This window comes from Panthera onca, chromosome B4 (genome assembly GCF_046562875.1).
Source record: "Panthera onca isolate mPanOnc1 chromosome B4, mPanOnc1 haplotype 2, whole genome shotgun sequence".
NCBI classification, from domain to species: Eukaryota; Metazoa; Chordata; class Mammalia; order Carnivora; family Felidae; genus Panthera; species Panthera onca.
This window is the reverse complement of record NC_138345.1, coordinates 67,959,343-67,985,976: the sequence shown is the minus strand read 5'-3', so window position 1 is coordinate 67,985,976 and position 26,634 is coordinate 67,959,343. Positions and strand designations below refer to the sequence as shown.

At 35.4% G+C, this 26,634-nt stretch overlaps 1 protein-coding gene and 1 pseudogene across 5 annotated transcripts in view; one reads left to right on the top strand and one right to left on the bottom strand.

Annotated features, from left to right (window-relative positions):
- CNTN1 (contactin 1) overlaps window positions 1-26,634 on the bottom strand; it is a 362,253-nt gene that overhangs the window by 291,393 nt on the left and 44,226 nt on the right. The gene's annotated exons all lie outside the window — the stretch shown is intronic.
- LOC132695368 (elongation factor 1-alpha 1 pseudogene) lies at window positions 15,565-17,004 on the top strand (annotated as a pseudogene).

The following is a 26,634-nucleotide window of genomic DNA, read 5'->3' as shown; positions in this document are numbered from 1 at the left end:
AATCTGACCACTTGTCACCATTTCCATGGTTAACAACTTGGCCCATGCTATCCCCCAGGTTACTACAATGGTCTTTTAAATGAAATCCCTGCACAACATCACAAATTTAACTCTTTGAAAGTCAAAAAAATGTGTACTATGTAAAATAAATTATTTTCCAGGTGTATACATCTATTCTTGTTTTTTTAAATCTAGCTTTTAAGCATTTGAGAGGGTGGAAAAATAACGGAATCATCACTGTTCCAAGGGATGAACATAAAAGTAAAAATTAAGTGCACTTAACCATACTGCTATTTTTTTTTTTCAAATAGAAAGTGCCAAGCCAGTCAGTTTCAAAAGGAAATAGGCTACAGGTTTACATAGAGTGTTTTATCAGCAGTTTGCTTTATGGAAGTCTGAAATTCAGTTTTCTTAAATTCAGGTACTAATTTTCACGGACTTAAATTTTTTAAAGGTGTTACTTTATATAGACATGAATATCAGAGTGTCAAGATATGGTGACTACATTATATTAAGCTTTAAAAGAGATGATACGGCCATGGGGTAATGTGTTATGCACATTTGACTATAGAAGATCAATTACTGAAAGCTTGTACTAACACATACATATGGATAAATAGATAGACATAGATACAGATATAAGTATAGATACAGGACTTGTTTTGTAGTTAAATATTTTGAGTATCACTCAGATTATATATATATATATATATATATATATATATATATATATATATATATGTATACACACACACACACACACACACACACACACACACACACACATATGTATTCTCAAGGAAGAGGGCTCATTTAAGGCATAAAAATATATATTTTGGCACCATAAGGTTTTTCATAAACTATATAATTAACTTGAGTAAACTGTGTAATACAAAATTCCGTGAGAGGAATATTTTAACCTTATGTTACATCTTAGGTGGAGGAAAGACAAAATATTCTAGCCTGTTTTGAGTAAGAAGAACATAAGGAAAGTAAGAAAACAATGAAAGAAAGGAAGGACTACTGAAGCAGGAAGAGAGAGGTTTATCTGATTTTAGAACATGAAGCATAGTGACTCACAACAATGCTTCTTTTCTTTCCTGTCCACAACTCTGAATAACAGAATAAACCAAAATACACAGATAATGTTTGGGACTCTGCCTCTCATCTACATTTAAGTCCCTCCACACAACAGGAGGCACTTTAGAGGAAGTCTGGGGGGATATAATAATATAAACTTGCAGCTCTGTTTTGTCATCCCAAACCCAACTTCTGAGAGGAAGAGCTGGAACTTTTGCCTTCTCCTTTGACCTTGCATCGCTCTCCTTCAACCTGCCTTTGCTTCCCCATCACACTGGTAAACCCCAAGATCTCACATCCTGTCCAGGCCTTAACACTGCAGATGGCTCTCGCCTCCATCCCTGCCCTGAATGTTTTCTCATCAAGGTCAACTGCCTGATTACAAGCAACTCAAAAACATACAGATAGTTCTACTTCTGATCTTGCTTAACCTTTATGCAGCTTTATCACCTTTTATCCCCCTTTCTGTTTGGAAAAGCTTTCTTCCTCCAACTCACACTACAATCTCTTTATTTTGTTCCTATGCTTTGGTTTCCTTTGTGAGCTCGTTTGTCCATCCTTTAATGCAGACGTCCCCCAGCAATCTGTCTTGGGTTTTATTTTCTTCCTATGCATATTTCCTATGGGCAATTTTACTTACTTCTATGGTTTTAATGACCAGCTCTAGGCTGATAAGCCCAAATCTCAACATTGCTAATTCAAGTCTCTTTTCTGAGATCCAGAAATAAATACAACTCCCTACTGATCAGGTTTACTGATGGTCCATAGAGATATCAAATTTAACAAATCTAAAACTGAATTCATTGCTATGTCATTACCCCTCCCCAAATGAGCCCTCTTTTTAGGTTTTCTGATTTAGTTGTAGGCACTATCTTTCATCCTGTCGCTCAAGCGAGAAACCTTGAGTACCTTCCCAGCTCCTCCCTCACTCTCAACATCATACATCCAATAACCAAGTTCTGTTGACTCTTCAGTTCAGACATCTCTTAAGTCTATCCACTTTGTCTCCATTTAAACAATCATAGCCATTTCTTCCACAGCTCACATCTATTTCTGCACCAAACTGGCTGCTTACAATTGTTCCTAGATCAAATCTCGCATCCTAATTGCAGCCCATGTGACCTTTCTAAAATGTCATGGTAGTCATTTCATTCTCCTGGTCAAAATCCTTTAACTGGTTCCCCACTGTTTCTTTCATTCATTCAGTATACTCCTTGTCTATTTACAGGCTATTATATTATGTTAGGTACTTTGTAGAGTGCCAGGGCTATGGTGACCACAAAATATTATCCAGCAAGACACTGTTTTTTCCTACAGCAAAGATTTGGTTCTCCTGCTAACCCCAGACTTCAGATTTATGGTTTCAGAACTTTACATTAATCATAATTGTTCATTCCTCTTAGTGATAATGATGCACTGACACATTATTTCTCATCCTATAAATGTTTCTGATATCTATTTCCCTGCTTTGCTTCTGTTTTAGTTCTCGATACCTTCCAGAATGAACCTGGACTTACTTTCTGTCTACTAATGGGACGTTTTGAATGCCTTAGCTTGGCTGCATTCTAAAATGGAGCTCCTAGAAGTTCCCCAAATTACATTTTTGCCAAGAACCCTCCACCCCCAAAGTAAATACTGCTTTGGGTTACAGCTGCTACATCCTGGCTTGGTCTCTGAATTATTGGCTTTTCTCATAAAGGGCTACAGAATTGTTTCTCCTTTCTCATATTTTTTATCATTAATTATTTTCTACTTTCAAAATACAAAGCTTTGTTCTTAACTCTTTTTACCCTCATTTTCTTTACAACATATTTATTGGTGTTGTCCAATTTTTTTCCTTTTTAAAACTCTTTTTTTTTTCCTTTGGTTGTTATGATACAGCACCATGGGTACTGTGATAGCTGTCCATTGTCTTTTCTGCCCTTACCACTGGCTTGCACATCTCCTGTCATCCATTAAAAGTAGTAGCCATTACCTAAAGTACTGACCATCATTCTATTATCTTTTATCTCTAAACGTAAATGGTTCTGTCATATACGTTGAAAGCTTCAATGATTATTTCCAGATCACTCTTGTCAGTTCCAGAACCACAGGCTCACAATTCTTGAATTTCCAAATGCTGCTAGAGGTTTTCTGTGTCTGAAGCTCATGGGTCTCGTCTTCTTTAATCCCCTTCATAGCTTCTTTCTTTTCCAGTAGACTGTCTTTTGTTATTATTAGATGAGATAATATATGTAAATGGCATATCATGTATGGCACACAGTAAGGCACCACATTTATTGATCCCTTCTTCTGCATGTATCTACACTTGAAATGTTAGTAACGTTAGTGCATTTTACCTCTACTTCTCTTGGAAAGTGAATGTAAAGTAGCAATTTTAATGGAGTCTCCATCCTCTTAAATCTCACATTCCCACCCAAATGAAGCCCTTCTTTCTATAGCTTTGATGAGCACAACTTTCCAACTAGCTTCCTCCTACTTTATCCTGCGCACTGATTCCAGACAAATATTCTTGTGTCACAGCCTAATTATCTGATTGGCCTGTTCAGATACATTCAATGGCCTCCCAGCATCCTTTGAATACTAATTTTGAGATTATGAAGGTACAGAATGATACTCATATCCCTTTTGGCGAGCCTAAGTATTCAACTCAGAGTCCTGGATTACTAGGTGATAGAAAACATCCTATAGGTTATAAAGTGAATCTTCAAAACATATAGCACTTGAACAAGCATTACATACCTCCCTTCTATTCCATTTCTTCTCTAATGTTAATTCTAGAATGGATTTTAGTTACTTATTCTCTGGCTTTAAATGCCTCACATTACAATTAAAATTCCTGTTCCAGGTACTTGACAATGGAATTCATATATCACAAAGTGAATGCAACAGAAAGTAGGACCCTGACTATGGACAAATGAGATATGATTGTTTCAATCAAGGAAATAACATTCTTATTGCTTTTGACTCATACTATATAAATTTATGCAACAATTTTAAAGTAAACTCTACCCCCAATGTAGGGCTCGAACTCACAAACCCAAGATCCAGAGTCATGTGCTCTACTGAAATTTATACAAATTTATATAAAATCAATTTTTCCTTATAATCCAGATACGTGAAGGTAGTTTAGAAACAACTCTGTTTAGACTCACTCGAATAATTCACAGCTCTATATAACATCGACATTATATTATTCTACAAATAAAACAGAATTAGAAATATGCTTACATGAAAAGTAAGAGGAAAAGCCAAAATTAATATTCTAATTTCAGGCTACTCAGGCTTCCTTCTTCTCGGGCAAATTTACTTTAACATGTAAAAGTATAAGCATGATTGCCTGGGAAAGTTAAGGAGTTAGGATCCCTTCAAGCAGACGGCATAGTCTTCCTTTGACTTTTATGACATGATTCCACCCAAATTGCTGGGTATTTATCCACATTGTCTTATTTAGAAAAGCATCTACTCCCTCAGCATTGCTGCAAAAGTGTTGAGAAGACTAACGGAATGTATACAACGAAGTCTAAGATAAAGGAGAAAAACCTCAAATGAAGAGGAAAACATTTATTTATTTTCCAAATGAATTACATTGCTTTGTCTCCCACTGCTCCCATTAGCTTTACTGATGCTGGGGAGGCCACTCCCCAAAGGAAAGACTCTCCTCTCCTAACCACAACCATCTCCTCCACATTCACACCTTTCCTCTGCATAAGCAGCTACAGGGCAGAGGGAGAAGATAAGGAACATTAAATTGTTTTTGCAACAACTAAAAATCTTTATACAATTGTTATGATTAAATAATTGGTAGTATCAAATAATAACAATGGATCATCTATTTTATTTTCAGTCAGCTATGCTTGAAATCCACCACCCCCCCAAGCTGATTTTGATTTTATAATGGGCCATTCTCCTCCTGGACAATGCTATAAGCCACCACAGCCCAGAGGGGCCCATCTTGCAGGTTCACATGCAGCTCAGGTGTTCACAAAAATAGCAATACAAATCTTGATCACTTATTAATATTATCATTAATGAATACCAAATTGAGGGTTTTCTGCAACAACATACATTAAATATTCTAAGTTTCTTAATTCTGAACTACCTACACCAGAACATATCCTCTTAAATATATAACTTCCCATCTATAGCAGAATATTTGCAAGAATAACATTATTAAAGAAATAACACTGGACACCAACTTTAGTTTAATTGAAAATTAAGCTGATCAGTAAATTATCCTCAAGCCAGTGTGGGAAAAAAAAATGTGCATATTGACAACTCAAGAAGGTGATGGAGTCAGGCTGGTATAGGGGAAAAACATCTGGTTTGTAATCCATGAGAACTGGTTTCAGCCAAGATTCTAATACGTTCAAACTGTGATTCTGAGCAAGTGAACAAACTTTCACAGGTGTCATTTTTTGTTCTTGTTTTTTTTTTTTCTTTTAGATATAGTACAATGAGATTTTCCTAACGTGATTTCCTACTGGAATAACATATATGTCTAAGGATTTCATGAGACCATATGGATTTCTTTCCTAGGTTTTCCTTGGAGAAGTCTTCTCTACTACATGCACAAAATATTTTATCAACAAATGGAAATGCACTGAGGCTTCTAACTTGATAAGCAAAGCAAGATTCAAGTCATGGGATTGGAAAACAATTAATTAAAATTGAAATCCTAATAAGGAAGTTTCCACATCATTAGTTTCATAATGTACCTGTTTCTGCTTATTTCACTGTCACTAATAAAATTTAATTGCTTCATATTTCATATTTATTATTTTGCATATAGCATGTGTTTCAGATTAGAGAAAGTAATAGAAAAAGCATTAATCAAGCCAGGCCAGTCTCAGCCTTTTTTGCAGTCTCTGATCATCATTTTTATACACACATTTGAGCAATTCTTGTGATTATATTTTTGTTAATTATATGTTATCTCTTAAGCCTTCTGTACTCCTTATGGCAGCATCTAACCACTAAAATTACAATTTCAACCTTAATATGCAAATTGATATTAACTATACGACACCTTTTTTTTTTTTTTTAATGTTTATTTTTGAGAGAGAGAGAGACACAAAGACAGAGTGTGAGTGAGGAGAGGGGAGAGAGAAGGAGACACAGAATCTGAAGCAGGCTCCAGGCTCCAAACTGTCAGCACAGAGCCTGATGCAGGGCTTGAACTCAGGAACCACAAGGTCATGACCTGAGCTGAAGTCACATGCTTAACTGAGCCACCTAAGTGTCTGTACAGACACCCTTTAAACATTGTTATCATGGCCTAAATATCCAAAGCTCTGATATATACACAGATAGTTAACAAAAGGCAATACTTAAAATTTTGAGGTAGAAAAATTTGGTTTTTTTTTTTAAGGTTATTTATTTATTTTTAGACAGAGAAGGGGTGGGGCAGAGAGAGAGAGAGAGTGAGAGAGAGAGAATCCCAAGCAGGCTCTGCACCCCGTCAGCCTGGAGCCCAACACAGGGCTTGAACCCGTGAGCCACGAGATCACGACTGAGCCTGAGTCAAAATCAAGACTTGGGACACTTAACCAGCTGAGCCACCCAGGCTCATTCATTTTTATATACTTTTTATGTATAAATTTAATTTTTCTGGCACAAGTGTTATTTCCAGTTTTAAATAATACAACACCTCAACTGGTCTTTAGAATAAGCTTAAAAGGATCTTAATTACTTCCTCTGAAAATTTTCTGAATCAAACACTGGTCCTGAGACCTATTCTTTTTTCCAGATGGCCAACTTAGTGAATTTGCCTCTCTAGAATAACAGGGATTTTGAAGACCACCAATCTGTTATACAAGGGACCCTCTCTCCAGGTGAAATTGGCATCCTTTGAGGGGCTCAAATGACCTGATTGCTTCATACAGAAGTTTTTGGTAGTATTTATTGAAATATAAAGCCTGGCATAACTAAGGCCACACAGTGTCTTCAAACTTGATGGGAGTATAGTTTCAATTTCATGACCTCTAGAAATAACATTGTACCAGAATGCAAAAGGATCTAAAACCTCTCTTCTCACTTCTCAACAATATAGTCCTGAAGCCCTGTGTTTTCTCCCCTCAATATGTAACTCTCTTTTTCTCCCCTAATAACATTGTCTCAAAGAGATATTACAAGCAACTAGTAAAGATAATGGGTAAAATATAGGTATAGTTCCACAAGCAGTGCAATTTATTATTGCCTTAAAATATCTAAACACAATCCAGGGCCAAGCCCATGGTGGTAACAGTAAGGCACTTGTCAGAAGGGAAAAATTTAAGAGGAACCTCCCCAAATTCAGTAATCAAGACAAGTAATATTATTTTTAAATGGTTTATTTATTTTTGAGAGAGAAAGACAGAGCATGAGCAGGGAAGGGGCAGAGAGAGAGGAAGACACTGAATCCAAAGCAGGCTCCAGGCTCGGAGCTGTCAGCACAGAGCCCAACACCGGACTCGAACTCATGAACTGTGAGATCATGACCTGAGCCAAAGTCAGATGCTTAACCTATTGAGCCACCCAAGCACCCCAAGATAAGAAATATTTTAATGGAATATTCTAAAACATCAAAATTAAAGCAAAAATCCCCGATGAACAGAATATTAAAAATTTAAGTAAAGAAAAGATATTATATACTATATCTAGCTAAATAAGTCCTCACACCTGCCGTTTGTTTATCTTGCACTGGTTTATTGTAGAATAGCTACAGTTGTTCAATTCATCAATGTCAGTATACATATCATTAAACACTAAATCTATACTTTTATTATTTTTCCATACTTATAAATAGAATTTTAATTGTCGGCCATGGACACTCATGAGATGCACTTTATATTCTGCTGCTATTTCCAAAAGAATTTTAAGGAGATCCAATTTAATAGAGTGCTAGTCTTCTCCCCTTCTTAATAATAATCAAATTCCTCATATGCTTCAGGTAAATATATTATTATAACTATTTAATGTCACCTTGATGACGTTATCCCACCTATGAAGTTTTTTTAAGCATTTTGAATCCACAAATAACAATAATAAATTCTTTATACTTCAATACAGAAACACTATAGTGTAACTTTATAATTTATAGTAATTATTTACAACTAGAAAGCACCTGTACTCTCTCAGACCCTTTGCTGATGCTGCTTCTAGAGGCATGGCTCACACTGATCCTCACTGCACACTGCTTTAGGGAAGACCACCAGAGCTCGAGTAGTTACATAAAACAAAACAAAACCAACAAGCAAACAAAACAAAAAGACCAAAAAAACAGGTGCTTATGTACAATAACATAAAAACAAATAGTCCTCGATTGAAATAAGCATTAAGGTTTCAATTATTTAAAATTTCGGAAATTTGAGAGATACTTTCTTGCTCCAGCTCCCTTTCCTTGTCCACGTTTACCATTTTGCTTTAGAGCAGAGGGGGCAGCCTTTCAGCTGACCTAATGAAACACTGCTGCAAAATTGAGAAGCCAACCTGTGTGCAATTGCAGTTCAGCCAGAAAGAATGCTAATTCTTGGCTTCAGTGCTTTCTTTAAAGAAATCATTCAGGCTTTTCTGTGGCATGGAACACTGTGACCAGCCAGGAACTGTTAGAGATGAAAATAACCTTTCTTTGTTATGATCCCAAAAATGTAGTATTTGTTTCAGTTTCATAGGAGACCCTCGTACCTAGTTTAAAAAAAAATGGGGGGTAGGGTGGGGTGTGGAATTAGTCAGGCCTAGCCATTGTCTATAAAGGATATAATCTCCTAACTTACAGCGTGCTCCCAAGGGGCTTGTAAGAGGCATACAACAAATGCTTTAAAAAAAATAGGGTATCATTTTGCAATTGCTCAAGTATGGTCAAAGAACCCTGGATATAGAGGAGGAGGAGCTGAGTTGAGGGCCCTCGCAACCTTTACAAACGGTACGACGTTGAATTCTGATGTGAGATATCCTTTTCCCTAAAACGGCATTACTAATACCCACGTCACAGAGTTGTAAGAATTAACTAACATGACAACTATAAATAATATATAAATGATAAACTGTGACACAAATGCCATGAAGAATTTTAAAAGATAACAAAATATAATAAGAATGTAAAGTAAGATTGTAAAGCCAATCTCCATTTCTACTGGAAATAAAATTAAGTTTTAAATTATTGTGATCTGTCCACAGAGGTATAAGCTAACAAATTGAGATATTGCAATGAAATAATTTCTTAGATTAAGATTTTCACTTATAGGAACATGAATTCAAAGACTGCAGAATCATTAATATATGATCCTTTCAATTTTTATTAGGTTAGAAAAGTCAATTAAAAAAAAAACACTTAAAAGATATTTTCACTTAGAAAAAAAATCAAAAAAGTGGATGGAAAATTATCTCAGTTTGATAACTTTCCAAGTGGTTTTTAAGTAACATAAGAATAATGCATACTAAAAATAAAGTAAGGCAATTCCATTATAAAGAAATAATTGAAGAGTAAAAATTTTATGTCATAGTACCATTTGACTACTAGTAATTACCAGAGTAGATAGAATATAAATTAAATTGGAAATTTTCAAATACCCTTATTGGGTATGTTAAAAATGTATCATCTTTTTGATTTGTTACATTTGGTTCCTTTAAAATAACTTTATAAAACGCAGACATGTTTTACATGGCAAAAGAATTTTGAATAAGGCATATAAAATTCTTAATTTTTTTTTATCCTGATCATTTTTGTTTTCTCTTTATTCTACTCACTCTCCTTGAGAAATGTTACCCATTCTGGTTTTCATTACTATTAATATATGATTCTCAAATCTACTTCCACTACCAATATCTCTTCTAAAGTCCACATTCCTGTTTTCAATTATCTACTGGACATAATACTTGGAAATTTCCCATGGACCCTTTGGCCCCTTCCAAAACAAACTCAACATCTCCCACCCTCTGACATCCACTTCTGTCCCTATATTTCCATCTGATTAAAAAGAACAGCTACCCACACAGTGACTCATGTCTAAAATGTGGCAATCATGATTTTGCCTAATTTCAGATCCATCTGATCGGTCACCAAGTTTAATGGGTCCTACTTTTAAAATATCTGTCATTTTGGATTTCATCCCCACTCTGCAACTTATCTTCTCATCTTGTTCCCCATGTATCTTGTTCTACCATATCATTTGTCTGTCTAGAAATACCCCATTGGGGTTTATGGATAAGTTGAGCAAGAGAATCTACTTGAGATTTCTAGTTTCTGGAAGAAATTAACTAAACTTCCTGAAGCCTTGAGTTTTAATTGCAAAAATCAGTATGAACTCATAATGTATTTGATGTTCAAAATCAAAACATTTTTCTTACTCTTTCAACAAAACAAATGAATGAAAAACCCAATAAGCAACCATTAGAGATCCCTTAGCAACAAAACTGAAGACTAAATGAATCAAAGAACTTGGAGGAAATGGTTGATTCCAGACTGGAGGCAAGTTATATACAGTGGGTGAGGTAAGGGAAAAAAAAACAGATTCACCTTGAGTTGGTAACTGCTGAAACTGGGTCATGGGTGCATTAAAAATTTATTAGACTTTTCTGTCTAGTTTTGAACATATAAGAAATTTTTCATAATACACACAAAATAAAACAAAAAAGAACCAGGTCCCATAGTGTACTTGGATGTAAAACTTTATAATGCAGAGTGTCCATAAATGTTTTATAATGTATATAAAACACAATTTTGAAGCAGCTACAGAGGGCTACATTCCAACAGAAAATCTAAATGATGGTAACCTCTTGCAATTATACTGTATCTGATTTTTACTTCAAAAACGTTGTGTGTATTTTTTAGCTCAAAGTCTGCTATGGACTCAATTGTACCTCTCCAATTTCATATGGAGAAGCTCCAACTCCAAAAGTGATTGTATTTGAAGATGGGGCCTTGGGAGATAATTAGGTTTAAATGACGTCATAAGAGAGGAGCCTTCTTATAATGTTCTTATAAGAACAGACACTATAGAGTTTGCTCTCTCCTCTCTGTACCATGTGAGGACACAATGAGAAATGGCCATCTGCAATGTAGGAAGAGAATTCTCACCAGAACCCAGCCATGATCGTGGACTTCCCAGCATCCAGAACTGTGACAAATAAATTTCTGTTGTTTAAACCATCTAGCTTAATGTATTATGTTGTGGCAGCCCAATCTGGCTGATACAGGGCCTTTCATTTTTAGTGCTCATTAAATGGCAGAATTTAAAATGGTAGATTTCTAAGTTGCCTTGAAAATTCTCAAAACACAAAAGAACATTTTGTCTTAAACTTGAAATATACTGAATATACAAACATAAATCAACTACTGTGTAAAATATTCATAATACCAGAGGCTTAGAAATGTAAATGATTAGAAACATTAAATCACTGATGTGATTACAGAATGGTACTTCATAAAAATAGAGCAGCGACAATTAGAATCATGCTTCATAATAACCATCTACAATGTGGAAAAAATTTCTTGCCTTGGGCATCAAATTAAGGTGAATAGTTTTATTCTGTCTAAGAAGATGAATAACACATATCTGGTCTGTTAGAAAGAAAAAAAGGGGAAACTAATTTACATTTGTTATCTTAATTAATCCTTGACAACACCAAGGACTCATTCTACTATAACCATGCTATATATAGTTTTCTACATATAAACTAAATAGCATGTTAGCTAATTATATAACCTTTCTACTTATTCACAAAATATAAGAACATAAATTGATCTCTAGTACTTTGTATTTAGCACAAAAATATAAAGATTTTTAATATAAAAAACTGAATATAAATTGTTCTATTTTTACTTTTTTACTGATTAACAAGATTGTCAATTTATCTTTAATCTTTTTCAAAAAAAGGAAGCAAAGGTTATGGTCACACATAGGGGAGATTCAATTTTACAGTTGTGGGTGCTAATCTGTGAAAAGCTGACTATTGGCTGATCATAACAGGAAAAGTGATGGTTGAAACCAATAAATCAGGAGATATAACTATACTTCATTATTCTGCTGGTAAGAATTTCTGGAAGTAATGAGTGACAACATCTTTGAGTCCTAACTAATAACTATCATAAGGCAAACAAAACAACTTTATACCTTCTTCTTACTTGTGTTACTAATTCACCTTTTGTGAGGAGAAGGTTGTGAATAGCAATTCTTATAAGATGAATGAATACTCTGAGTTGGAAAATTCCTTTAAAAAGTATATTTGGATTTTGGAAGAAGTCACAGGAAAGTGGGAGATGATATTGAACCCTATAAATGTTCATTCATTCATTCAACATTGAGTTATTGACTGCCTACTACATGTCAGTAATCATAAGTTGGGGAAATCTGCCACAAACAAGATATGCAAAATCACTGTTTTCAAAATATTTGTATTCTATAAGAGAACCAGTGTATGAAAACAAATAAATAAACAAGTTAGTTTCAGTTAGTTATAAATGGGTTTAAAATATAAAACAAATAAAACACAAAGTAGAGCATGCCTTAGGGACTATTTTAGATTGGATGATGGGCAAAGCCTCTTGAAGGAGGTGATACTTAGGCAAAGACCAAATTAATGAGAAGGAACAAACTATGGGGGGGCAGTGGTCTGGTGGAAAATGTTCTAGGCATGAGGAACATCTAGTACATGAGCTCTCCATATCAACCCTCAATTTTGATAGAGTACCTCTTCTTGGTGCAGTCACCTACCCAGTTCTCAGAAATCTTTATTTACTGTCAAAACCTCCAACACTAATCTCATCTCAACCTCATTCAGTGATCTTGTCATCAACACTACCTCAGCTCCTCTGGTCATATCCATCAGAAAACTCCTCCCACTGGGTGGCTCAGTCAGTTAAGAGTTCAACTTTGGCTCAGGTCATGGTCTCATGGTTTGTGGGTTTGGGCCCCACATTTGGCTCTGTGCTGACAGCACAGAGGCTGGAGACTGCTACAGATTCTGTGTCTCTCTCTCTCTCGCCCCTGCTTGTCTCTCTCTCTCTCTCTCTCAGAAATAAACATTTAAAAAAAGAAGAAAACCCCTCCATAATCTCAATTTCTAACACCACATGCCCTGACTACTACTCTTCCTTTCTTACCAGTTCACTACCTCTAAGTACCCTGACTCGAATAACTCTCTTATCCCAGCAGGACCTACAATCCATGGATTTACCACTTGTTTCCTATTATTTCACTCCCAACTCTTGCATTCACCACTTTCCTTTCTTATCATAAATTTTATGGTACATCACTGAAATCACTCCACTATATAAAACTCCAACTTTCTTGCCCCTTTCTTGCTTTATTCTATTCTTGAATAAATCCAACCCTAGTTAAAATCAATTCCATCTATTCTATGCCCACATCTATGTATCTGAACATGGCTAGAAAAACAAATCACAGCATAGAATCATACTGAATGGTTTTGCCTTACATTCATAAACAGTATCCTAAGAAGAGCTGTTAAAACAGACTATTTAGTCTCCCACTGTCCTAGATTACAAGTTCATACTTATTGTTCTCTCCTACAACTGTGAACATGTCTTCCCTCATTCCATCCTTACTGAATAAACACCATGTAAGTGTTATTCTACAAAACCACAACTGCCACTTGTACATAAGATCCCATCCCTCTACCCTACCAGCATCACTTCAGCAAATCTCCCCTTGTCTTCTTGGGTCAACAGTTTCTTTCTACACTCACTGTTCATTCTTATCAACATACAAACTTGGTGTAACTTGTTTGTTCCCAGATAATTTTCTTTAGGAAATAATAAAATAAATATATTTTTTTTCTGGAAGAATAAATGATAAGACTAACCCTGTATTTTCTTTTTTTTAATTTACCGAATTGATGAAGCTGTGGTTGTGTTAAAAGTATTAGGTCATGGGGCACCTGGGTGGCTCAGTTGGTCAAACATCCGACTTTGGCTCAGATCATGATCTTGTGGTTCGTGAGTTAGAGCTCTATGACAGGCTCTGTGCTGACAGCTTGGAGCCTGGAGCCTGCTTCAGATTCTGTGTCTCCCTCTCTCTCTGTCCCTCCTCTGCTCATGCTCCATCTCTCTCTCTCTCAAAACAATGAATAAACATTAAAAAAAAATGTTTAAGTATTAAGTCATATTATAAAGCCAAAAACAAAATTATAAAGCATAATAGCATGAAGAATGATACTAAAAACAGAAATAGAATTTTTTAATAGAGGCAATAAACAAACCTAACATTAAATGTGATAATTATGGCACTTCAAATCAAAACAAAAATAGGTAGATTAATAAAGCCAAAACTCTAAATATATTGAAAACCTGGTGAAAATTTGCAAAATAATTAATAGAGAGAAAATATTAAAACATAAATAACTGTTACAAATTATCGCTCAAAAGAAAAAAGTGGGTAATTCTCATGGTTAAGAAATTCAGAAGAAGATGTATAGATAGCCAGTAACATATGAAAAATATTTAACTTTACACATATTTAATAATATTAAAAAACAAAGGTGATATATTATTCTTGCTTATATATACATATATACATATACATGCACAATATACACATACCTATATATATAGATGTACAACATACTTCCACCCCAATGCCTATATTTCTATCTCTAATGTAGTGTACCCTATATTATGAAACATACAAGAAAGTATTTTCATACTTGTTATCAGCTGGTAACTCCCTGAAGGTAACTTGACAATATAAAGCAAAGGTCTAAAAAATGTGGCTATTTTATAACAGCAAAAAATTAAAAATAATATAAATTCCCGACCATAGGAGATTACATAAATTATAATATATCTTTATGTTAGAATGTGATATGGCAACAAAAATCATAATCTTGAAGAATATGTGAGGGTAGCTGATATTACTCCAGGCACCCTCCCACATCCTACAAAATAGTATAAAATAGTACTACAAAATAGTATAAAATAAGTGATCTCATCTTCCTAAAGTATTCATTATAATATTTATTATAAATAATATACCAAAAAATGATAAGATAGCAAAGTATTTGGAGTAACTATTCTCAGTTATGGAGCAATGGGTAATTGCAATTTTCTTCAGTATTTTCCACCTTTTTTTACAGCAGTATATTTAGAAAGTTAAGAAAGCAACAAATATTGAAGATGATGAAGAGGAAGGAGGCAAGTTGAGAAGAGTAAAGTTTTCTTCTCTCTACTTTTTTAAGTGGGAATTGGTCAGAAATCATTAGTGCCTCAAGGTAGTCACATGGTTTGTAGGTCCTTGCACAGGAACAATTAGTTTATTGCAGGTTCTTCACGACCACCCCCACCACCATATTTGCAGATATTTTATGAAAGCCACCAAGGGCAATGACATCTAGCACAGCAATGAGGAGATTCTAGGCTCTCTATGCCAACCATGTGGATTGGGCAGTCAGAGAGTATTTCTGAACTTCAGTTCTAATCAAAAAATAAATGGATTGACTTTTTGCAATGGGTTTGCCACCGGAACACAGATGTTTTAAAAACCACTGCTAAACCTAAACCAAAATGGGAAAGGAAAAGACTCACATCAACATCATTGTCATTGGACATGTAGATTCGAGCAAGGCTACCTCTACTGCTCAATGTGGGATCGACAAAAGAACTATCAAAAAATTTGAGAAGGAGGGTGCCAAGATGGGAAAGAGCTCCTTCAAGTATGCCTGGGTCTTGGATAAACTGAAAACTGAATGCGAATGTGGTACCACCAGTGATATCTCCCTGTGGAAATTCGAGACCAGCAACACCGAGACCGACATCAACAGTGATGTCCCAGGACACAGAAACTTTTTCAAAAACATGATTACAGGCACATCTCAGGCTGACTGTGCTCTTCTGATTGCTGCTGCTGGTGTTGGTGAATTTGAAGCAGGTATCTCCAAGAATGGGCAAACCTGTGAGCATGACTTGCTGGCTTACACACTGGGTGTAAAACAACTAAATGTTGGTGTTAACAAAGTGGATTCCACTGAGACACCCTACAGCCAGAAGAGATACAAGGAAATTGTTAAGGAAGTCAGCACCTAATTAAGAAAATTGGCTACAACCCTGACACAGTAGCATTTGTGCCAATTTCTGGTTGGAATGGTGACAACATGCTGGAGCCAAGTGCTAACACGCCTTGGTTCAAGGGATGGAAAGCCACCCGTAAAGATGGCAATATCTGTGGAACCACAACTGCTTGAAGCTCTGGATTGCATTCTGTCACGAACTCATCCAACTGACAAGCACTTGTGTCTACCCTTTCAGGACATCTACAAATCGGTGGTATTGGTACTGTCCCTGTGGGCTGAGTGAAGACTAGCACGATGGTCACCTTTGCTCCAGTCGATATTACAACAGAAGTAAAATCTATTGAAATACACAGTGGGCTTTGAGGGAGGCTCTTCCTAGGGATAATGTGGGCTTCAATGTCAAGAACGTTATTTGTCAAAGATGTTTGTTGTGGCAATGTGACTGGTGATAGCAAAAATGACCCACTGATGGCAGCACCTGGCTTCCCAGTTCAGATATTTATCCTCAACCATCCAGACCAAATCAGTGCTGAATGTGCACCTGTGCAGGACTGTCCCACAGCTCATATTGCTTATAAGTGTGCTGAGTTGAAGCAGAAGATTGATCATCATCCTGGAAAAAAACTGGAAGATGGTCTCAAGTTCTTCAAATGTGGTAGTACCGCCATCATTGATATGGTTCCTGGCAAGCCTATGTGTGTTGAGATCTTCTCTGACTGTCATCATCTGGGCCATTGTGCTGTTCATGACATGAAACAGACAGTTGCTATGGGTGTCATCAAAGCAGTGGACAAGAAGGCAGCTGAGCTGGCAAGGTCACCAAATCTGCCCAGAAAGCTGAGAAGCCTGTGTGAATATCATCCCCAATGCCTGTCACCCCAGTCTTAATCCATGGTGGAAGAATGGTCTCAGAACTACTTGTGCCAATTGGCCATCTAAGTTTAATAGTAAAAGATTTGTTAATGATAACAATGCATCATAAAACTTTAAGAAGGAAAAGGAGAATGTTTTGTGGACCATTTGTGCGTGCGTGTGTGTGTGTGTGTGTGTGTGTGTGTGTAGCAGTTTTAAGCCATTATTTTTTTTAAATCAGTACTTTTTAATGGAAACAACTTGAACAAAAATCTGTCACAGAATTTTGAGACCCATTAAAACAAAAGTTTAATGAGAACAAAAAATGGATGAATGAGATATCCTCTTTACCTTAGTACTTTGATTACTTATCTGTTTGATTTAGTAATGCAGAGAGAATAAGGGGAAATACAGAACTATTACTTTTATAAATCATATGGTATGCATATATAAAAAGATTCTAAAGCACTGTAGACTTTAAAATTCTGTAGACTTCAAATTTTTAGTCTTTAACTTTTATGATATTATTTGAAAGCATTAAGTAATAGTCTTCAAAATTATTGGAAACTCCTGGGAATAGAGATTACAATTATAAGCAATTTAATGTACCATGAAATTGTCCTATCTGGGATTAAATAAAACGACCACAAATTGAAATCTATACTTGGATCTCACTCATTAAAACTAGCACCTAGATGGGGGATGAAAGACAAAGCTGATCCCATGCAGATAACATAGTTAAATATTTTTCAAAATCATATCACATAAAGTGTCTGCCATTTGAAATATTTCATTGTTTTACACATTTCAATATTTTAACAGGAGTTTCTAGACTGTGTAATGAAAAGAATCTGAAAAGTCCTAAAGTTATTGTCTTTTGACTGAAGCAAGAGAGCATCATTCATAGGACAATGAATGTGCTACACACGTAGCTCTGAAACAGTGAATTTAGGACAAGTTCAATTGCACTAAGGCATGGGCTAATAAACATCAAACAAAGCAGTCATTGTAAGCCAAGCCTCATCTATTATAAACATGTGATCACACAGGGCATACTAAAGTCTTTGTTCTTGTGTTAGTGCCCAGTGGTCAAAGGAAATTATATATTCTATATTTTGTTAACTTACACATAAAAAACAGTCAGGGGGTCTTATAAATGTGTTTTACAAATACAAAATTTTTAATGTGAAATAAAAAGATGTAGTTTCACTCTAAACATATTCAGATAAATATTCAGATAAATAAAAATTAAAAATGATTATAAAAAGCTGGATTTTAAGAACTACAAAAAATAGGTCACAAGATTTTGCAGATATGCCTTACCAATTATCATTTTCTTATAAAAAGATCTTTGATTTATAAGGTTTTTTAGAGAATATATAATCCCATTTGACCAACGCAACACCACCTTCTGATAGAACATAGAACTCTTACACGTGAGGAAGCTATGGTTTCTCAAGGTTATTTCCTTCGCTCATATAGCTTGTTAAGTTTTGGATATAGAACACCACAGTCTTCTGAAAACTATTATATTCTTCTTTTCATTGAACCACCACGTTTTTGTACAAAATCCTCATCCATGTAAATGCCATAAACTGTAAATTAAGGAGGCCTATTTTCTAGCTTATCATGGTTTTTTCTGATGATGTCAAGTGACTCCACGCACTTCCTTTGGCTCTTCCGTGCCCTAGAATCACACTGTTTATTTTCGTCTTTTCTTTGACTTTCTCCTGATATGAAAATTTTAAATGTTCAATGCTTTCTAGGCTAAAAGAAGCCACCTAAACTAGAATATAAGATACTGAGGACTGGGATTTTTGTCAAATTTGTTCACAATATCCACTTTGTTTAAGGATACCTGGAATAGTGTCTGGCACAGAGAAGATACTTAGTAAAATTTATTAAAATATAAAAGTTCCCTTTGTCTACCTCACTTTATTTTTTTTAAGTTTGTTTATTTTGAGACACACAGAGAGAGAGAATGCACACTCACGCATGCACACGTGAGTGGGGTAGGAGCAGAGAGAGAGAGAGAATCCCAAGCAGGATCCACACTGCCACTGAGGCAGGCCAGTGAGATCATGACCTGCTCCAAAACCAAGAGTCAGACATTTAACTGGGTGAGCCATTCAGGCGCCCCTGGTCCACCTCACTTTAAAACTACTAACCTCTCATGATGTTTCCTTTCACTATCATAATCAAATATCTTGAAACTTCAGTTCCTGTATTATAGCTTCAAAATCACCCACTCTTAGGTTAATCAATAACTTCCTAATAATCAAAATGTAATGGTCTTTTTATAGTCTTCATCTTATTAGATGACATTTACAGGGGCACCTTGGTGGCTCAGTCTTTTAAGCAACTGACTCTTGGTTTCAGCTCAGGTCATGATGCTGCGGTTCCTGAGTTCAAGCTATGAATTGGGCTATGCTTGCAGCATGAGTCAGCTTGTGAGTGTCTCTCTCTATCTCTCTCTCTCTGACTCTCCTCCACTTGCATTAACTCTCTCTCAAAATAAGTAAATAAACTTAAAAATTAAAAAAAAAAAAAGAGGGGAGCCTGGGTGGCTCAGTCAGTTGAGCGTCAGACTTCGGCTCAGGTCATGATTTTGCGGCTCATGTGTTCCAGCCCTATGTCAGGCAGTGTGCTGACAGTTCAGAGCCAGGAGCCTGCTTCAGATTTTGTATCTCCCTCTCTCTCAGCTCCTCCTCTGCTCTCACTCTGTCTCTTTCTCTCTATAAATGAATAAACTTTTAAAAAACTAAAGAAAATAAATATTAAAAATAAGAAAAACTGAACACTCTCTCTTATAACTATTATTGCCATTTTATATCTTAGTTTTCTTTGTCCCTTTCTGCTTCCTTTCTCCATTGCTGGCATTGCTTCCCTTACTGAAATAAATAATAAAATTCTTTAATTATGACCTTGGCTCCTCTCTTCACTTTGCTAGTTCTTCCTGGCCATATCTTTTACATCATGGTTTAAATTACCATAACTCTGCCACTAATATTCAAAACTGTCTCTAGATTTCATCTCCTGACTGAGCAAAAAGATTGCATATCCTGTCTTCTTGAATGACCCACAGAACCTCAAACATAACATCCTCAAAATAAACATTTTTTCTTTATAATCCTCTTTCACCAAACTGAGTTGTCTTGAGTTTTCGCACTTGGCTCCCCCCGCTTGTATATTTATTTTTTTTCTGACACTCAGCTGATGTCTATGCTTTCTATTTCTTTGGGGGAAAAAGAAGACGCAATCAAAAAAGAGAAGTCCTAAATACTGCCAATACCGCATCCACCAACTTACTTTCATGTGTATCCATATACCACATCTTTTGTTCTGTTAATATGCATAAGCTGACCTACTCCTACCTAGAGCTAGTCTCTCCTTATATACTTGGAATCTATCCATACCTTTTAGCTACTCAAAGACAATACTCCAAAATCTGTACCCCCCTTTCCTCCTTGATTTTTCCTCTCTAACCAAGATTCTCAATATCATGCAAACCTGATTTTTAAAAACTTTCCATCTTAAAAATGACAACAAATTCTCTTGATCCACATCTGCATCCAACCACTGTTTCATTTTTCTGCTTTCATTTACAGCAAGGCTCAAAAGAGGTGTTAATACCATCTCCCCTTCTTTTCCCAAACTCTTGAACTAGTTCATTTAGGCTTTTGTTTTTCCCAATCTATGCAACAGCTCTTGTCAAGGCCCCAGTGTCTGCTGCACCACCAAATTAATGGCCAATCCTCAATTCTCTTTCATAGAACTAATAGGGGCATTTGACACAGTATATCACTCCTTCCTTCTTGAGACCATTTCAACACTTCCTTAACCAAATATATAAAATAGTGAATATCCTGTCCCCAACACCTCAGACCTCAATGCCCCTTCTTCTCCACATTTCTTTTCCCCCTTATCCAGCTTTACTGAAGTTCTTCACAGTACCTATTACTGTGTGTATATACCTATTACCTGTATATATAGTTATTTTTTGTGAAATATAGGCTCAATGACAGCAAGGACTTAGGCTTATACTAGTCTCCGGCCCATATTAAGCACTCCCTAAATATCATTTATATAATTCATTTTTACTATTTGTACAATCATACTAATTAATATACAGTAAAACCTTGGTGTGTGAGCATAATTTGTTCAAGAGCAATGCTTGCAATCCAAAGCACTTGTATATTAAAGCAAATTTCAAGAACCATTGGTCAACAGTGATCATGTGACATCTGGCACCATATACTACTTGTATTACAAGACATCACTTGTTTATCAAATTAAAATTTAGTAGAAATGTTTGCTTGTCTTGCAGAACACTCACAAAACACTTTACTTGCAATCCAAGGTTCAGATCCTCCTAATTCTTACTTACACTATTTCATGTGACAACCAAATGGATATTTTTACGTCAATTTTCTTTCCTTTAAATTCACTTTTTATGTTATTATCCAAAAGCACAAATCAGATAACATAGTAAATACATCTACAACAATGGTAACATGCTAAGAAGAAGGAAGTCAACATAATATCTTACACAATTTGATTAAAGTTCAGGAAAACTCATATTTTACTGAACATTTGCATAGGCCAATTAACGTATCTTTTAATTTATATTAAAATATGGTTATTAGGAAAAATATATGTAGTTATTAGGAGTACATTATAGCACTCAAGGTCATATATACCTGGATTATAACTGTGGCTCTTCTACCCAATGACTTGAGTCATGTTATTTAACCTCTGAACTTCATTTTTATTATCCATGAAAAAATGGGTGATCATAAGTAAGAGCTGGGTCCTGGGTTGTTGGAAGAATTAAATGAACTAATGTGTATAATTACTATTATTGCTATTATATATATATATATATATATATATATATATATATATATATATAGGTAATTATTCATTTTGGTCAATATTCACTCAGGACCTTGCATCTACCAGGTCACTGAAAAAAAAAAAGTATTAGACTGAACTTATATTCTGTCTTCTATCTACCCAAAGATGCTTTATTTCCTTCATTTGATAGATATCTCATGATATTGGGAGAATGATCTAATACTATTGGGAGTATTAACATACCTCCCAATATTTGCAAACACATGTATTGGACTAAGCATAATTATACAAAGAAATATTTTTTCAGTAAAAATATCACTGAGTTGTGGTGGGTTAACTTGAAAGGTGGACAATGGGGATATAGGCTGTATACTTTAAATATACTCTGTATCTACTTTACTATAATACCTGGTCCACTGTATGAAGTCAATAAATATTAATTTATGTCAATGTACCTAAAATCTTTTAAAAAGGACAACTGTATACAATTATCATATAGTTTAGTTCCTGGACAATTCTTACAAAATGCAATAGAATCCAGAGACATAATAAAGAATTGGTACTCTTTAGTTAGCACTAATAAATAAGAACACCAAGTTAATCATTGCAATAACAATTCAAAGAATTAAATGGAAACAATTCATTAATGTCAAGAATGCTACGATATAAAAGCAAGTATAAGAACCTAAAAGGTGTTCTGTTTTCAGTCTTAAAATATTGTAATTTTAACTCTGCAAGAAAAGATAGATTAAAAATACATGTTGTAAAGGGGCACCTGGGTGGCTCAGTCAATTAAGCGTCCGTCTTCAGCTCAGGTCATGATCTCACGGTCCGTGAGTCTGAGCCCCACGTCAGGCTCTGTGCTGACAGCTCAGAGCCTGGAGCCTGCTTCGGATTCTATCTCTCCCTCTCTCTCTGCCCCTTTCCTGCTCATGCTCTGTCTCTCTCTGTCTCAATAATAAATAAAAACATTTAAAAATTTTTAAAAATATATGTTGTACCTATAATTTTTAAACTATTGTTTATGAGAAAAGCATTTTCTTTTCTGCTAAATTGTTTCTTAGATTGATTCTTCTTTGTCCCACTCTTTTTTCGTATGCTTGGTGGTATCCAGTTAGACTTGTAGAGAAATCATTGATTGAATCAGCAATGAATCATTTGCAGTAAAACATCTAATATATGACATTAGAAACCAGTATATTAATGTAATTTTTATGATTAAACAATGAGAATAAAAGCCAAAATTCTATTTAGACAGTTTTCACTTTGCATTGTTTTAAGTATCTTGAGTACAACAACAGCAACATTTATAAATGAGCATAATAGTTTTCAAGTATAAATATTCCAACATGAAAAAAAAATATCTTGAGAATATAGCACTATATCTATGCACAACTAATCTTTAGAAACTTTAGATTTTCAGAACATTTTGCAGATGGTGTTAAAATCCCATCTGACACTCAGTAGTTTGTTGAAGAGATTAAAAGTGGTATGTATCTTTTACTTAAACCTTGGAGTTATTTTTCATTCTTCCTTCTCCTTCAACTCTTCAATACACAGTCTTTCCAACGTTCCTCACCTATTAACACTAACCCTGACCTCTGCCCCGATGCCTCCTATTTCACCTATTACTTTACTCCCCAGATCCTCTTCCGTCCAGTATTAGCTCCTTAGACAGTACTACAAACCACTACCAAACTGCACATTCCCCTGTCCTCTTCAAATATCTGTAATGACCCCCACTGCCTACACAATGAAGTACAAATTCCTGAACTTGTATTTTATGCCATCCACAATCTGCATCTCTTATCTATACAGCTTTATTGCCTAATATGCTCCTTCACGAATACTCCTTTTTACTCAACTAGTACTAATCATTGCCTAAAAAGAAATAATGCAAACTCAAACCTCCTATATCAAAACAGTTCTCCAGTGCCTATAATGGATTCACCGTTCTCTGTATTACAGCTTCCTATCAAGGAGTATTTTTTTAACAGCATATCATAGTCAAGTCCATTAACACTCATTATCACTTATTTTTCTTAAAACTTCTTGTATTGTTATTTATGCTGTCATTTTACAGCAATAACCTCCTGACTAGACTATTTCTTCTTTTGCTCTCCACAATGCATTCTCCATATAGCAGCCAAACTGATATTTTAAAAATGCAAATCATATCAGGTCACAGCTTTGCTCAAAAGCCTCTACTGGCTTCCTATACTCAGTAGGAAAGACAAAAGCATCACACATCACTCTGCAGCTGCCTGCCCTGCGTCCTCATTTCTGCTCTGGGATTTATCATTCTGCCCTTGCTCACCAGACTCCTGGAACCTACACTTTTACCCCTTTTTCTATGCAATTCTTCCCACACATCTTTGCATGGCTTACTTCTCTGACAAGACCTTCTATGACTACCTTTTCTTAAAGATTCACTAAAACAAACACATACACATGAATGCGCACACACGCATACACACACTCACTCACACACACCCACACACACACGCACATTCAGGCATGCATGATCACTCTACCCTCTCCCTTCTTTGTTGTCTTCTTAGAATTTAGCATCATCTGTCTTTATTAATTTCTGATGCTACTCTATGGCCAACTCTTCAAATGGAATGTAAACTCCATACAGTGGAGATAATCTTTATAGCTATATCCCTAACTTACTCAATTGGAAAAGCACAATAAACATTTGTTCAATTAGTAAATTAATCCTTCTGTTAACAAGCATATAATCTGTTTCCTTAAACAGAATACTAATTCCTTAAGGAAAGACATTTGTCTGAATGCTCGAATGTTCTTGAATCCAGTAAAGCGGCTTGAATATAAGTGCTCAAATATGTGTGTGTGTGTGTGTGTGTGTGTGTGTGTGTGTGTGTGTGTGTTTAACAAGTAGAATCAATTTAGAGTAAAATGCATGCTAGGAATTACATGAAAACAGGTAGAATTTCCAAAGTGAAACAAAAAATAGAACATAAAATAAAAATATCTTTCTACCCATTTTATAAAATAGCTGGTTTCTCACTCAATGTGCTATGAAAACCTGCTTTATGGAGAGATTTTATTGCCAAAGTCATTTGTGGATTTATTTTGTACAGAATTTCAGCTCTTTTGAAATGAAACTAAACCACAGGGCTTTGCAAATCCGAGATGAATTGAATTCATTAACTCTAGGTCCCACAAAGCCTACAAGGTACCTTTTGGTCAAGTGCGTATTTCTAAAACCAAGACAATGATTTTTAAGCTTTTTTTCTTTAAGCTTTTTTTTTTGTACTAGACAAATTTGTCCTTCTGATAATATAGATGGGGAGCACAGATCAGTAAAAACACCAACAGTCTTGGGGTGCCTGGGTGGATCATTCAACTGAGCATCCAACTTCGGCTCAGGTCATGATCTCATGGTCTGTAAGTTCAAGCCTCTCTTTGGGCTTTGTGCAGACATCTTGGAGCCTGCAACCTGCTTCAGATTCTGTGTCTCCCTCTCTCTCTCTATGCACCTCCCCCACTTGCACTCTGTCTGTCTCTCTCTCAGAAATAAACATTTAAATTTTTTTTAAAAAAATAAAAACACCAACAGTCTTAAAACTTCAAAGGAAATCAAAATAATTCACATCAAAATATTTTCAAAATCTAATAGCAAACTATGTTGCTGAGCCATTTCTTTTTTCCATCCCTCTACTCAACCCGCATGCTGAAGTTTACAGTGAAAGGTTTAAAAAGGCAGACAAGAGCAAAATGCCTGGCACATGGTTATTATTCAATGATTATTTTTAAATGAATAAATAAAACACTTTAAGAGGCCCTCAGTAAGGAGATGGACAAAACATCTGGTCCCTGAATATTATTATAATATTAGTATAACTGTCATCCAGCTTAAAAAAAATGAGATAGAAATGCAGTATGTGATCATTTCATTTGTAAAAGATACACCAATTGAGAAGAAAGGAAAATTTTTTTTCAATTGGAAATTAAGTAATAGAGACAGAATGGGTTTTTATATTAACATATTATTTTTTCAATTATGCAAAACATATTTAGTTTATATTAATCTGCATAAGTGCTCATATAGTTTGTTCTTTAATTAACAAGGAATAAAGAACTAAGTTATTTAATATATTTTGGAATATCCAAGACTATTTGAAACTGTTTTTAATACTTCAAAATGTTATAAAATTAAATATCAATCAGTAATAGTAACCCTGGCCAGCACTTTATCTTTTTTTTTTTTTTAATGTTTGTTTATTTTTGAGACAGAGAGAGACAGAGCATGAACAGGGGAGGGTCAGAGAGAGAGGGAGACACAGAATCTGAAACAGGCTCCAGGCTCTGAGCTGTCAGCACAGAGCCCGACGCGGGGCTCTCGAACTCACGAGCTGTGAGATCATGACCTGAGCCAAAGTCAGACGCTCAACCGACCGAGCCACCCAGGCGCCCCCACTTTATCTTTTTTTTAAAGTGGGGCACCTGAGTGGCTCAGTTAGTTAAACGTCCAACTTCACCTCAGGTCATGATCTCCTGGTTTGTGAGTTCGAGCCCCACATTGGGCTCTCTGCTGTCAGCACAGTAAATTGACTTCAGATCCTCTGTCTCCCTCTCTCTCTGCCCCTTCCCAGCTCCTTCTCTCTCTCTCTCTCAAAAATAAATAAATATAAAAGTGAAGTATTTGATGCCAATACCCATATCTTGACTGAAAATGACTGTAATAATGTGGAGACTGAAGATGTCAATAATAATTAAGTTATATGAATAATAATTGTTGGAAAGGTATATATGCAGTTCATTGTAAAAATAAATAACACATCTGTTAGAGAATAGGTAGTTTGTGATCAG